The sequence below is a fragment of the Marmota marmota genome, unplaced genomic scaffold (assembly GCF_001458135.2).
Source record: "Marmota marmota marmota unplaced genomic scaffold, marMar, whole genome shotgun sequence".
NCBI classification, from domain to species: domain Eukaryota; kingdom Metazoa; phylum Chordata; class Mammalia; order Rodentia; family Sciuridae; genus Marmota; species Marmota marmota.
In genome coordinates, this window is record NW_025999891.1 from 6,079,044 (window position 1) to 6,093,179 (window position 14,136).

Here is a 14,136-nt window from a genome sequence, read left to right on the forward strand (position 1 = left end):
AGAATGACAGCTATTATGAAGACAAACAACTATAAGTGTTGGCCAGGATGTGGGGGAAAAGGCACACTGCTGGTGGGACTGCAAGTTGGTGCAGCCAATATGGAAATCAGTATGGAGAATCCTTCCAAGAAATTTATAACCAAATTTCTCATGTTAAATCTTTTGCTTAGGGGCTGGGGCTGGGGCTCAGTGACAGAGCACTCGCCTAGCGTGGGTGGGGCCCTGGGTTCAATCCTCAGCACCATATGGAAATGAATAGATAAAATAAAGGTATTTGTGTCCAACTACAACTAAAAATTAAATTTAAATCTCTGCTTAACAAACCTAGAGTAATTTGTTTCACTGATGAAACTGTTACACAAGGTTGAACACACACACACACACAAATATAATTATAATGCATGGTGACAATAGCATCTACACCAGAAGGGAGTTAATAGAAGAATTTTAAATCACTTGATGTCATTATTTGGGAGGAAAGCAAAGGTTTTGATTAACTTGCGACTTTGATAGAGTAAGAGTACATGTTGTACCTTCTCGGGTATCAGTAAAAATAAAAAATGAGATTTCTAAAAAATAAAATTAATTTTTTATAAATAGAGTTATTCCAAAAGAAGGCAAAAAAAAGAGAAGGAAAGCAATATGGAACAGGCCGAACAAATACAAAGCAAAATTAAGATGGTAAACTTAACACTAAATACATATTACATAATTATTCTGGTTAAAAGGTAAAGATTATCAGCATAAATTAAAAACAAAAAAATTATTTTGAAAGAACATAGTTGCATAAGAATACATAAAAGATAAATGATGGACAGAATACGATAAACCATGCAAATCTTAACCAAAAGAAAGCCTATGTCTATTGTGTTAATCATTACATTCATTTTATTAATATCAGACAAATAGATATTAAGGCAAAAGACTTTACAAAAGATAAAAAGGGTCACTTTGTATTGGTAATAGTTTCAATTCACCTAGAAAGCATAATTATAGGCAAGAAAACTAGAAAAGAAAAACAAAACTTGTTATCTGTAGATATAAATTTTGACCTAGGGCTTGGGGTTGTGGCTCAGTAGTAGTGCACATGACTAAAATGTGTAAGGCACTGGGTTTGAGTCTCAGCATTGCATATAAATAAGTGAATAAAATAAAGGTCCATCAACATTTGAAAAAGTTTTTTTTTTTTCTCTAAAAGGTTCTAAGGGATCTATAGATGAACCATCAGAATTCATAAGGAAGTTTAGCTGGGTGTAGTGGCCCGTGCCTCTAATCCCAGCTACTTGGGAGGCTGAGGCAGGAAGATAGCAAATCAAGGCCAGTCTGGGCAACTTAGCAGGAGAATCCTGTCTCAAAATAAAATAGAAAGGAATGGAATATAGCTTAGTGGTAGAGTGCTTGCCATCATGTTCAAGGACCTGGGTTCCGTCCCCAGTACCACAAAAAGAAAAAAAAAAGTTAATAAGTTTGACAATATTGCTATTCACGACATCTATACATGTAAGTGAAGGAAGGTGCTCAAGGGAGAGAGGGAGGGAGGGAGGGGGATGAAATGGAGATGACTTTTATGTGCTTATATCATCAATGTGTCACAATGAACCCCACTATTACGTTTAATTATAATGCACTAACAAAACACAATGAAAATCAATACATGTGAAGTAATTCACATTTTTGCATCTGGCAACCCAGATTATAGGAAAACTTAAAGAAAAAAAAAAAAAAACAAAAGCACCAAAAAACACATGCCATTTCTAAGAGCCTCAAAAAAATATAAGGTAACTGGGAATAAAGAAAAGGATGTGTGGTCTTTTGTGATCTAATTATAAATCTATCTTGAGACACATTTTAAAAGACTTCAAAAAGACAGAAATACACCATGTTCATTTGATCCACACCTTTTACCCCATATTAAGGTTAACTCAAACTGGATCACAGACCTAAATGTGAATCCTCAAACTACACCAAGAAAACATGGCAGAAAACCTTTGCAACTTGGGCTTGGCAAAGATTTCTTAACTAGGACAATAAAAGCTTCATTCATAAAAGAACAAATTGATGAATTGGACTTCATCGAAATTAAAACTCTGGCTCTTCAAAAGATACTGTTCAGAGAATGAAAAAGAAACAGACAAGGGGAGGGGGAATCTTTGCAAAGTATCTAATAAAGGAATTATATCCAGAATACAAAGAATTCTCAGAACTCAAGAATAAGAAAATTACTGGGGGGGGTTGGCTTGGATTGTGGCTCAGAGGAAGAGCACTTGCCTCGCATGTGTGAGGCACTGGGTTCGATCCTCAGCACCACATAAAAAATAAAGATATTGTGCCACCTATAACTAACTAAATAAGTATTTTTAAAAAATTACTGGGGATGGGGGATGGGAATGGGATAGACAGTAGAATGAATCTGACGTAACTTTCCTTTGTCCACACATGACTACATGACCAGTGTAACTTCACATCATGTACAACCACAAGAATGGGAAGGTATGCTCCATGTATGTATGTGTCAAAGTACACTCTAATATCATGTATATCTAAAAAGAATTTTTTTTTTAAGAAAATGACTCCATTAAAAATAAGAAGCAAAAATTCTGAGCAGACACTTTACCCAAGAAGGTATTTGGATAGAAATGAGCATCTGTAAAGGAGTTCAACATCACTGTCGGAGAGAAGGGCAGGTGGGGGGTTCATAAAGGGGAATTAAGAAATATTGGGGGCTGATGGATATACTCATTATCTCAATTATAGTGTTGGTTTCACAGGTGTGTGCATGTCAAAACTTATAGAACTGTAAGCTTTAAATGTACGCGGCTTTTTTGTATGTCAATTATGCCTCAATAAAGCTATTTTTAAAAAGACTTCAATAAAAGCAGAAATATACCATGTTTGTGAGCTGGCAAATGCAACTGTCTCCCAGTTTGATTTATAGATTGAATGCAATCCCAATAAAAATTCCAGCTGCTTTTTTTTCTTTCTCTTTTGTGGATCTTGATGAGCTCCTTCTAAACTTTATATGGAAATGCAAAAGATGAAGAATAGTCAGGACACTTGAGATTCCCCCCACAAGGTAGGAAAATCATAAACTAGAAAGTTATTATAAATCTGTGGTAGTGAAGAGAGTGTGGCGTTGCTCAGGGGTAGACCAGGAGACCAGTGGAACAGAAGAGTCCAGAAACAGATTCTTGCTTATAAGACAGATCGTCGGTATGAGACAGAGGTGAACTGCAGAGCAGGAGGAAGGACAGACTTAGCAATGCATGGTGCTGGGAGAGCTAAGAATTCATACAAGGAGATGACAAGAGAACCCTACTGAAAGGAAGTTTTGATTTTTCTTAAGAGAATAAAAAGACAAGATCACAGATAGAGTGACCAAATAATAGTAATGTCAAAACTATGTTGGTTTTGTTGTTTGTTTTTTGGTACCAGGGATTGCAACCAGGGTGCTTAACCACTGAACAACATCCCCAGCCTCACTACACACACACACACACAGTACTGGGGATTGAACTCAGGGGCATTGACCACTGAGCCACATCTCCAGCCCTATTTTTTTTTTTTACTTTTTTTAAGTGGACACAATCTTTATTTTACATTTGTGTGGTGCTGAGGATCGAACTCAGTGCCCCAAGATGCTAGGGGAGCACTCTACCACTAAGCCACATCCCCAGCCCTATTTTGTATTTTATTTAGAGACAGGGTCTCACCGAGTTGCTTAGCGCCTTGCTTTTGCTAAGGCTGGCTTTTTTTTTTTTTTTTTTTTATAAAGAGAGAGAGAGAGAAAGAATTTTAATTTTTTTTTTTTTTGGCGAACACAACATCTTTGTTTGTATGTGGTGTTGAGGATCGAACCTGGGTTGCACACATGCCAGGTGAGCGTGCTACCACTTGAGCCACATCCCCAGCCCCCTAAGGCTGGCTTTGAACTTGTGATCCTCCTGCCTCAGCCTCCTGAGCTGCTGGGATTATAGGTATGTGCACCATGCCCAGCAAGTAATATCAAAACTATATGAAGATCAGTAAATCCTGTAGGTAATTGGCAAAATTTTTTCTAGGCACTTGATAACAGAAATTTCAAATTTTTGCTAATAAACATATGAAAGGTGCTCAACTTCATCAATGATAGGAAAGTGCTAACTGAAACCACAGAGATATTACTACATACATAAAGGACAAATTCTGACACTACTAAGTGTCACAGTAAAGGCAAGGAGCTAAGCTATGGGAAATCTTATACACACCTTGTAAGACCGACACGTGACCAGGTGTGGTGGCACACACCAATAATCCCAGTGACTCAGGAGGCTGAGGCAGGAGCATCGCCAGTTTAAAGCCAACCTTAGCAACTTAGTGAGATTGAATCAAAAACTAAAAAGAGCTGGGGACGTGGCTCAGTGGTAAAGTGCCCCAGGTTTAATGCCTAGTACAAAATAATAATAATAATAATCAAAAAATAAAGAAAAGGACCAACACAGGATACGACTATTTTGGTAAACATCTTGGCGTTTTCTGGTACAGTGGGACATAAGCCTACTCAGACAAACTCAGGCAACATATCTGCACCAAGAGTTATGAACAATAAACGTCTGCAGCAGCTTTCTCATTAAACTGAAATACTAGAAAGAGTCCAGATCTTCATTAACAGTAGACTGGATAAATGAATGGACGTGCTTTCAAAATTGGAAGGCTACACAGCAATGAACTGGACACCCCATCAACCCCGGCCCGCGCCACCTCGCCTGGGAAAGGCATGGCCTCACCAAAAAAAAAATCAGCAGCTCTGCAACACAGATAATCAGGTCAATCAGATCTGAGGCTTGGGAAGCAGGCGTAAAGGTGCGAAACTTGGCCAAGGATCAAGTCCTCCCCCGACCTCCACCCCCGCCCGCATTCTGAACCTAGGAGAACCATTTTCAGACATCATTACGTGGCAGCCATCCCGCCATCGCCCATAAATATTTTTCTATTGACTTTTGTTTTAAGTCTCTAACAGCATCCTCTGAGCGATTTCAACAAACAGTGCAGAGACGGAGGAAGGGGAGTTTCAGAGAGCAGAGTGAGTCTTTGCAGTGTTAATATGCACTTGGCCGGCTCTGCCCCGGGCTGCCGAGGAGGAGTGTAGGGCACAGACCGGGCGTGGATGTGGCCATCAGGGCTCTTGCCAGCACCTCCAGCAGTGTTGCGGAGCAGGGAGGGAAGGAAGTTTCTAGAACGAAAGAAAGCCAGCTGGAGGGGGAGAGAGGGAGAAGGCCTGGGCAATCACAGAGCTGTGTGTGTCCTCGGAAGCCCATGCCCCATGTGATGTGACACTGAAGCAGGCTGTGGAAACCCACTGCCAGGATTCAAATCCTGCCTCCACCATCCACTAGCACCGAGTCCTCAGAACTCAGTTTCCCTGTCTGTAACTTGTGGATAAAAGGAGGACATGTTGGCAGCATGCCTGTAATCCCAGCAGCTGGGAGACTGAGGCAGGAGGATCACGAGTTCAAAGCCAGCCTCAGCAAAAGCGAGGCACTAAGCAACTCAGTGAGACCCTGTCTCCAAATAAAATACAGAATAGGGCTGGGGATGTAGCTCAGTGACTGAGTATCCCCAAGTTCAATCCCTGGTACCAAAGAAAAAAAAAAAAAGTATTAGCAGTAGTACCTGCTACCTAGGCCAATGTTAGCATTAAATGAGATGATTCACACCAAATCACTTAGCACAGCTTAGTTAATCATGCCTGGGCAGGGATTTGGGGGCTCTGACAAACCCAACAACACTCTGCAAACCAGTCTCTCTGGAGAGACCGATTATCCCCAAATTCCTTTCCTTAAACCCCAGCCCCCATTTTCCCAAAGCTGATCAAGTTCTAGGAAACTGGTTGCCATAAACTATTAACTTGGGTAAAGCTATTTATTTCATAAAATGGTCCACGAATACTTGGAATAGTTCATGCTGTTCCAGGGAGGCAGGGGCATTCAGAAACCGAGCCAGGCTGGTGACCGCAGGGATGGAGCAAGCAGCGATGTCTCAAGGCAAAAAGGATCCCAGTTCCAGGATGGAGCCCGGTTCCCACCAATTGTGTGGGCCCTTAACCTCTTGGAGCCTGGTTTTCTCATTAATAAAATGAACATGATTGTATGTCACCAGGATTATTGAGAAAAGCAAATAATAGTTAATGCAAAGAATGCACAGGCAGGTACATCCCTGGTCTTGAGACTAAATGAATGTATTCTCACAGAAGTCAGAATATCTGGGCGAGACTTCCAGCTTCGCTGAAACCCCATTTCCCTGTCCAGATCCATCTGGATAACAAGCCTGTGAGTATTCAGCAATGACACTCATTTGCAGAGATCCTAGTATTTACTAAGTCCTAGTACATGTTCGGCATCACTGAGACCTGTGAGGCTCAGAGAGGTGAAGTGATGAGCTCGGGGTCACACAGTAAGTGGACAAATGGGAGATCAGATGCCAAGTTTTGCAACTTCATATCCTAACTGTGTACCTGCTTGCCCCAGAGCCTGGGGTTCTCAGCCTGGGTTCAACAGCCACACCATCCTAGTCCCTGGCACAGCCTGGCCCTGCTTGCCAGCCCTTTCCCCACTGGTAAAGAGACCCAGGAATGTGTGCCACTGTCACCCCTAGGTCCGAGACCCTGGCTTGATCCCCTGGACTACCCCAAAAATCATTCAATTAATTAAGTGGTCAGTGAGGGAGGAGAATGAAGAGGGTGTTTTAGTGCAGAAATTGAGAGGAAATAGACACCAGCAAAGGATGTCATGATGTCATATGCTGCCCAGAGGCCACTGAGGGTTAGGAGGGAGGCTTTTTCCCTTTGGACTTTGTAATCAAGAGGCACAGGAGGCCTTTGCATGAGCAGAGCCAGGGTCATCAGATGGCAGAGGTCTAGATGCTACAGGAAAGAAGACAGGGGATGGTAGACTTATGCCAGCTCAGCAGGAACCGGTGCCATCTATCTAGGGAGCATTTAACACATGCCACTCACTGTTAAGCATGTACTCGTACATCTGTCAGTGACTCCTCTTGACGAGCATGCGAAGTGAACTACTGTCCCCATCTTAGATGTGGCAAGGCCACACAGTCACACAGCTAGGAAGGAAGAGATGTCAGAGTTCAGCATATTTCCCCCTCAGTTTCTCAGCCAAAGTCTCAACCAAACTTGGGAAGAGAAAAAAAAAAATAGAGGAGAGGGACCCAGGGCACAGGGGGCCAAGGGCTTGACTTCTTCTGGTTTCTGCTCCTCTGAGCCACCTAGTCTGAACTAAAAGTTACCTTGGGGCGTGTTCACAGCTATACAAAATGAAGGGACCCCTGTGCACCCTCAATTCTACAATATGCCCTTTTGGTAGGGGGCAGCCAATGCAGAAACCTATCATCTTAACCTGGCTTCCCACCAGCTGGGTGGACACATGAACTCATCCTCTTTGATGAACTCATCCTCTCAGCAACTGAAGCTTAGAGAGTCTGTCAGGCACAGAGGTGGCCAAGTGCTCAAGTGCTCTGTACAGAGGAAGAGGTCATCTTGGCAACTCTAAGTGATCAAAGAGGATGAGATCCGAGGACACAGTCTGAAAGGAAGGAGCCAGCCAGCCAGCCAGCCAGCCTCTGCTACTGACCACCTGCCTGGGAGCTGACTCCATTCCAGGCAGAATTGTAGAGACAGAAAGATAACAGTTCCCAGCCTCAAGCCAGGAGACAGATGAGGAAACAGCTGAAAACCGGCTACTCCTCTAAGTGCCAGGGAAGCCCAGGGCCCTTGGAGCAAGGAAGCTGGATAGGGCTGATCAACTGGCAAAACTGGCCAGGATGGCTGCCCTTTGCTTCCCAACATGAGCAACATATTCCCCGTCACAACAGGCAGCCAACACCGAAACATCCATGGTGTCCTGATGCCCAACCACAACCCTGCCTTTCCCTTCCTCCCCAGCAGCCTCAAAGGCCAGCCTGGCAGCCCCCGCTAAGGAGCTGAGATCTGAGGACAGAACCTAGACCCAGCATGATCAGGCTCAAAACCGTCTCATCTCTGCCACCAACTTTGTGCATCCTGGGACCACTCATCTACACCCCTGAGCCTTGGTTTCCTCATCTGTCCACCAGCCTGGACCCTCAAAGCTGCCGGGAGAATGAGGTGGGCTGGTGTCCTTGGAAGTGCTTTTTAAGCCAATCAATCTCTTGACACAGAGCAGGAGCTGGTGCATTCCCACACTAGAGGTTCAAGACCAACCTTGGCCGTCAAAGGCAGCTGACGAGTTAATTCTTAAGCTCTTCGGCCCATGGGGAGCAGAGGCAGAGCAAAGGGCAGGCCTCGAAGCCTCTTTTGGAAATGACAAGATCCATTTAGCAATCAATTAGTGCAGTCCCCAGGCTCCAGGCCTGCACGCCCCGCAGAAAGAATGCGACGCACTGAGCTGATTAGAAACAGATGCGTTGGCAAACAGAGCTGGCCCAGCCCGGCTGGAATTCCTGGGCACCCAGCTCCCGGCCAGGAGACAGGATTTGTTATTACATTCTGGGCACCGATGCTCAGAGAGAGGCCAAGGAAACCAAGCTAAGAGAGCAGCCTGCCTGGAGAATGTGTACCTTTGGGGGGATTCAGAGGGAGGAATGTTGACTCTGTCAGCAATAATCTGGGATAAAATTAGTTCGGCCAAATGCAGAATATGACTTTTGACCAACAGATGCTGAAATTCCAAATGTGACATGGGTGACACGTGAGGAAATAGTGAACCGGGAGCTGAGCATGCTGCAGAAGGCCTGGGTATCTCTGGTGCCTTGAGAAGTCACTACTGCTGCCCCCCATGGATCTCATTTGCTGAGCTCAGATGGTGCCCCAGGCCCTGCACCAAGCCCTTCATATACCATCTCCTTTAGGAATCACAGCTCCTCTGTTATTAGGTCTATTTTGCAGATGTGAAAGCTGAGGCACAACAGAGAGGTTGAACAATTAGCTAAAGTGGCACAGCTATTAAGTAGGGGAGATCCAGTACTTAACCCAGCTGTCTCACTTGACCGGCCCCTCTCTCAACCACGACAGAACTAATTTCTCTCCTTTCTGATTTTGTTCTCCCTTAACAAGTGGAAGGGGAATGTTGAGCTCCTCTGCTCCAATCTCACAGCCCTACAGGGAGCTCACTGCAGTGTCCCCAACAGAGATCAGCAGCCTCACCAAATCCTCCAGATGACGAGGACTCGCTGCCTCCCCAGGCTGCCGGCTCTCAGCTTGGACAGTTCACACAGTCAGCCATTCTTCTTTCTATTTAGCAAGTCCAGGGCTTCTTTGGGATTGCTGCTTTCTGCTTTGGCTTCCCTCAGAAATAACTAGCTCCTTTTCCCTTGGACAGTTTCAGGGCACCGCTGTGAACCCCACCTTTATGTTTCTAAGCTATGCAGCCTCTAAGCTTCTTCTACATGCTAGGATCACAAGGCTCTCTTATCGCCAGCACCCTTCCCTGGGTGACTTCCAGCCCATTAATGTCTGCCAGGTCTCCTATCTCCCTATAGCACAAAAAGGAATGTTCTTTAAAATATTATTTTTATTAGTTTGTCATTATAAAATGGATACAAGCCGGGTGTGGTAGGGCAAGCCTGTAATCCCAGCAGTTTGGGAGGCTGAGGCAGGAGGATCGCAAGTTCAAAGCCAGCCTCAGCAATTTGGTGAGGCCCTGAGAAACTTAGCAAGGCCCTAAAATATTTTTTTAAAAGGGCTGGGGATATGGCTTAGAGGTTGAGCACACCTGAGTTCAATCCCTGTACCCTGCAAAAGAAGAAACAAAGAATGAAAGAGAAAGAGAGAAAGATAAGAGAAAGAAATAGAAAAAATACAGTTCCTCCATAAGAAATATAGAGAATGCAGTGATTAGAGCAAAACTGCCTCCCCAGAGAGAAAAATCGTCATTGTCACCTCCAGCCTTCTTGCTCGGCTTAATTTTTACCTAACTCCATTCATCTACATCTGCACACTGGGTGCCCTGCTTTTTCCATGACAGCACAAGCAGTCTGTGGTGTTATTAGGAAGCCTCTGAATGTCACTGTGAGGGCCACACAATATTCTGCGAAGGGGGCGGAATCCCTGGTCCACTGCTCTCATCCAGGGCATTGCTGTAACCCTCTATCCCCAGTTCTTTACCACGGGAGCTCCAGGTGTGCTCAGTGTCTCCACAAGATGTCCCGTACATTCTAGGGGATAGGACCCACGTTTCTACGCTCCTGTGATGACACAGAGGCTCTCCCATGACTGCCTCGCCCCGACCCCCTGCATCAACATGCAAGCGCAGAGGCTGCAGCCGACCTGCAGACCCGTTTCTGTCCCACGCCCCCTGCTTGATTTGACAAGCACGTGACACTCAGTTTCAAGTCCAGCTGGAAGATGACACTCCGTCCCAACAACAAGCAAAAAGCCAAACAAACTGGAAAATCAACAACTGTCCTCAGATCCAGCCGAGAAAGGAGGTCACAGGGCAGACGGCGGCTCCCCAGTCTGGAGAGGTGGACAAAGACAGAATCCCAACTTACAGCAGCAGAAACGGCGACAGCTGGTCCTGGGGTGGGACAACCTGAGCCCTACCCGACCCTGCTGGAGAGTCAGCGTGGACAAGTCAGAGAAAAGTCCCCGGAGAGACCCCACACTCCTGTCATTCTTAAACAGGAGCCTTCTGTCCTAACGAGGCCAGGCCGGGCTGTAGCTTGTGCGCCACACACAGATGTTGTAGACCCAGACAGCAAAACAAGGTCTGCCTTCAAGAAAACTGTTTTGTCATAGCCCTGGGTTTTACCAGAGCCCAGCTGACCAGGGAGGAGGGAAATACCCACTTCCAGACCCCTGTAGCCATCTTTTCCCACCTAAGGCAGAGGACCACATTGAGAAGCACTGGTGAGGTTCACAGGGACACAGGCTCACCAGAGACCGAGACCCAGTCATAGGGCAGCAGATATCGCCTCCCCCAAATCCTTACCACATCCCTGAAGGCCTATTTCCTGTGCAAAATGAGGCAGCATTAGATCCAGGCTCAGATATAACAGGGTGTTAGAATTAGCAGACCAGGAATATTTACAAACTATGGTGGGTATGCTGCTATGGTTTGGACAAGTGTCCCCCTGTGACAAAGGTTTGGGCCCCAGGGCATTGGGGGTGGTAGAATCTTTGAGAGGTAGGCCCCCCGAGGAAGTTCTTAGGTCACTGGGCTATGCCCCTGAAATGGGTTGTAGGAGCCCAGTCTCAGTCTTTCTCTGCTTCCTGGCTCACGATGCAAGTGGTTTGCTTTGCCATATGTTCCTACCACAATGTGCCACCATCACCAAAGTTCCGAAGTAATGGAGCTGCTGATCTTGGATTGAACCTTCAAAACTATAAGTTAGATAAGCCTTTCTCTTTATATGTTACTAACCTTGGGTATGTTCTTACAGTACTCAAAGCTAACTAATAGTAACTCTAATAATTCAAATCTAGCGGGGAAAGTATATGACATGCAAAAATGAGTGAAAAATACAAGAGATAGAGGGTCTAAGGAAGAATTAAAGAGATGCACTCTTCATTTCTGTTACAGTGGGTTTTTGTTGTGGTGGTGGTGGTGGTGGTGGTGGGTGTGTGTTTTCCCCAATCTGTGGCAGAGAACCTAACATACAAAAACAGTAAATTTGTTGCCAGTAGACTAGCCTTGCAGGAAATGTTAAAAGAAGTTCTTCTATGAGAAGGAAAATTATGTAGGTCAGAAACTTGGATCTACACACAAAAAGAACGCTGCTGAAGGTAAAGTAGAGCCACATGATGTCAAGCTGGAGAGGCTCTTCAAGATCATCCTCATAAGTTGCAGATGGTAAAACCCAGTCCAGAGAGGGCAAGTGAATTCCCTATGGACACATGGGGGCAGTGCCCGATCTGGAGCTAAAGGCTTGGTGCTCTCCCAATTTAGGGCTGTCTACACTGCCTCCCCACACTGCCCAGAGTGAATACAGCTCAGAGCCAGGAAAGGCTCAGTCTAGGGCAAGGTTGATTATTCTTTGACATCAAGAGTAATAAATCAAGCACATCATTTTTAGCTAAAGCGACTATCCTGGGTAACATGTACATCTTGCTTCCCAAGAGTTCAAACTCAATAATCAAAAGGGAGAGATTAGAGCTGGGCACAGTGGTGCACGCCTGTAATCCCAGCAGATGAGGCTGAGACGGGAGTTCAAAGCCAGTCTCAGCAACAGTGAGATGCTAAGCAACTCAGTGAGACTCTGGAGGGCTGGGGATGTGGCTTAGTGGTCGAGTGTCTATGAGTTCAATCCCTGGTTCCCCCCCGCCCCCCAAAAAAAGGGAGGGAATAGAAATCAGCAGTGGCACAGCAGGCCACAGAGGAGGCAATTGGAACTCATGTTCATTGTCCCTGATGGCCACCTCTCTCCAGCCTCCCCTCTGCCTCTTCTCCACAATCTCAGCTGCCTCCAAGAACCCCTCTGGGATCACCAGACTGGTAGCCCTTGGGTGTGAATGCCCTGAAACCTAGAGGCCTCAGCAGCCAGGAATACATCCTTCAATAATAAGACCTGGAGGGCAGAACTTCAGGGGAAAGTGGTAAATTTGTAGAAAACATAAATGAGTGATTGAATGATGCAACTAGAATCCACCCAACTGGCACTGTACTTTCAAAGACTCCTGCTTCTGTTTCAGAGTCCTCATCTGTCCGATTAATTCTTCCAATTCATCCAATTCATTTTACAAACCTTTTCCCCCGCCCTTTAGGGGCTAGCTGTGTACCAGGCTCTGTGCTAGGCACTAAAGAAAGGCCAAGAGGTTTAAGGATTTCAGTTACCAGGAGAAACAAAGAACCAAACAATATTAAGATAATATCTTTCCTTTCTAAGCATTGTGATAGGCAAAAGGAAGAAAATGATTAGCAAAAACAAACGACAGAGCATCTGGTCTCGAAATATGATTCACGAGATGACCTGAATTCCTCCTACTAATTAATAAACACCTGGAACTTCTGGGTAAAGTGTTCAAAAGTGCAAGAATAGGGATGCTAGCAGTTGGGATACGCCAAGGAGAAACTCTGAAGTGCTTCCTTTAGTGAAAAGGTGAAAGTTCTCAATTCCATAAGGAAAGGGGGTAAATCACAGGCCGAGACTGCCAAGATCTGCTGTCAGAACAAATCTCTGAAACTGTGAAGAAAAAGAAAGCTGCTGTAGTTGTGCAGTCACTCCTCAAACTGCAAAAGTTATGATCACAGTGCATGGTAAGTGCCTAGTTAAGATTGAAAATTTGCATTAAATTTGCATGTGCATATAGAAAACAACAGAGCACGACTCTCTCTCTGCTTTCTGGTTCCGTGTCCTAAGCTGCTTTCCTTCACCACCCCCTTTCACCGAGATGCTCTGTCTCGGTGAAAGGGGGTGGTGAAGAGCGTCAGGCATCTCTGGACTGAGACCTCTGAAACCGTGAGCCCCAAATAAACTTTTCCTCTAAAATTGTTCTCATCAGGTCTTTTATAGTCACAGCAGTGAAAAAGCTGACTAGAACAGAAAGTAACCCAAAATACCCATGTTTTTTATTTTGCATTGCCAATCGAATATCATTCATTAGAAACCCCCGAGTGAAATTTCTTGACAATGTTGTGCCAAAGTCATTAAAAGAATTTTCCTTCTGGGGGTGGGGGGCAGGGGAGAATGGAAAAAAATAAACAGTGTACTGTTTATGGTATTCAGTACTACTTGATATTTCAGACACCCGCTGGGGTCTTGGAAACCTATCCTCTGCAGAGATCGGAAGACTACTGTTACAGATCCCCCTTGAAAAATCAGAGCTAAGAGCTCAAGAAAGGAAACCTTCAGGGTGTACAACTTGATAGAGTAAATATTAAAGGAATAAGTTTTGGGGCTAATGCATAGCTCTACAGGACAGGGAAGTGGGTAGAGGGGGTGGAGAAGTTAGAAAGAAGCTTTTCTACCCTAGCCTAGGCTCTGAGTCGGGGAAAACCTCCCCAAGAGGTGTAACCTTGGGTCTTCACCTCATGTAGAATAGGAAACTCTGATTACCTCTCCTCTGGGGTCCATGAAATCTCAAACTGTCCAAGAAACAAGATGATGAGCTTCAGGACAGTGATTCTTGACGGTAACAAACACAAAACTACTCAAGACTGCACATGACCA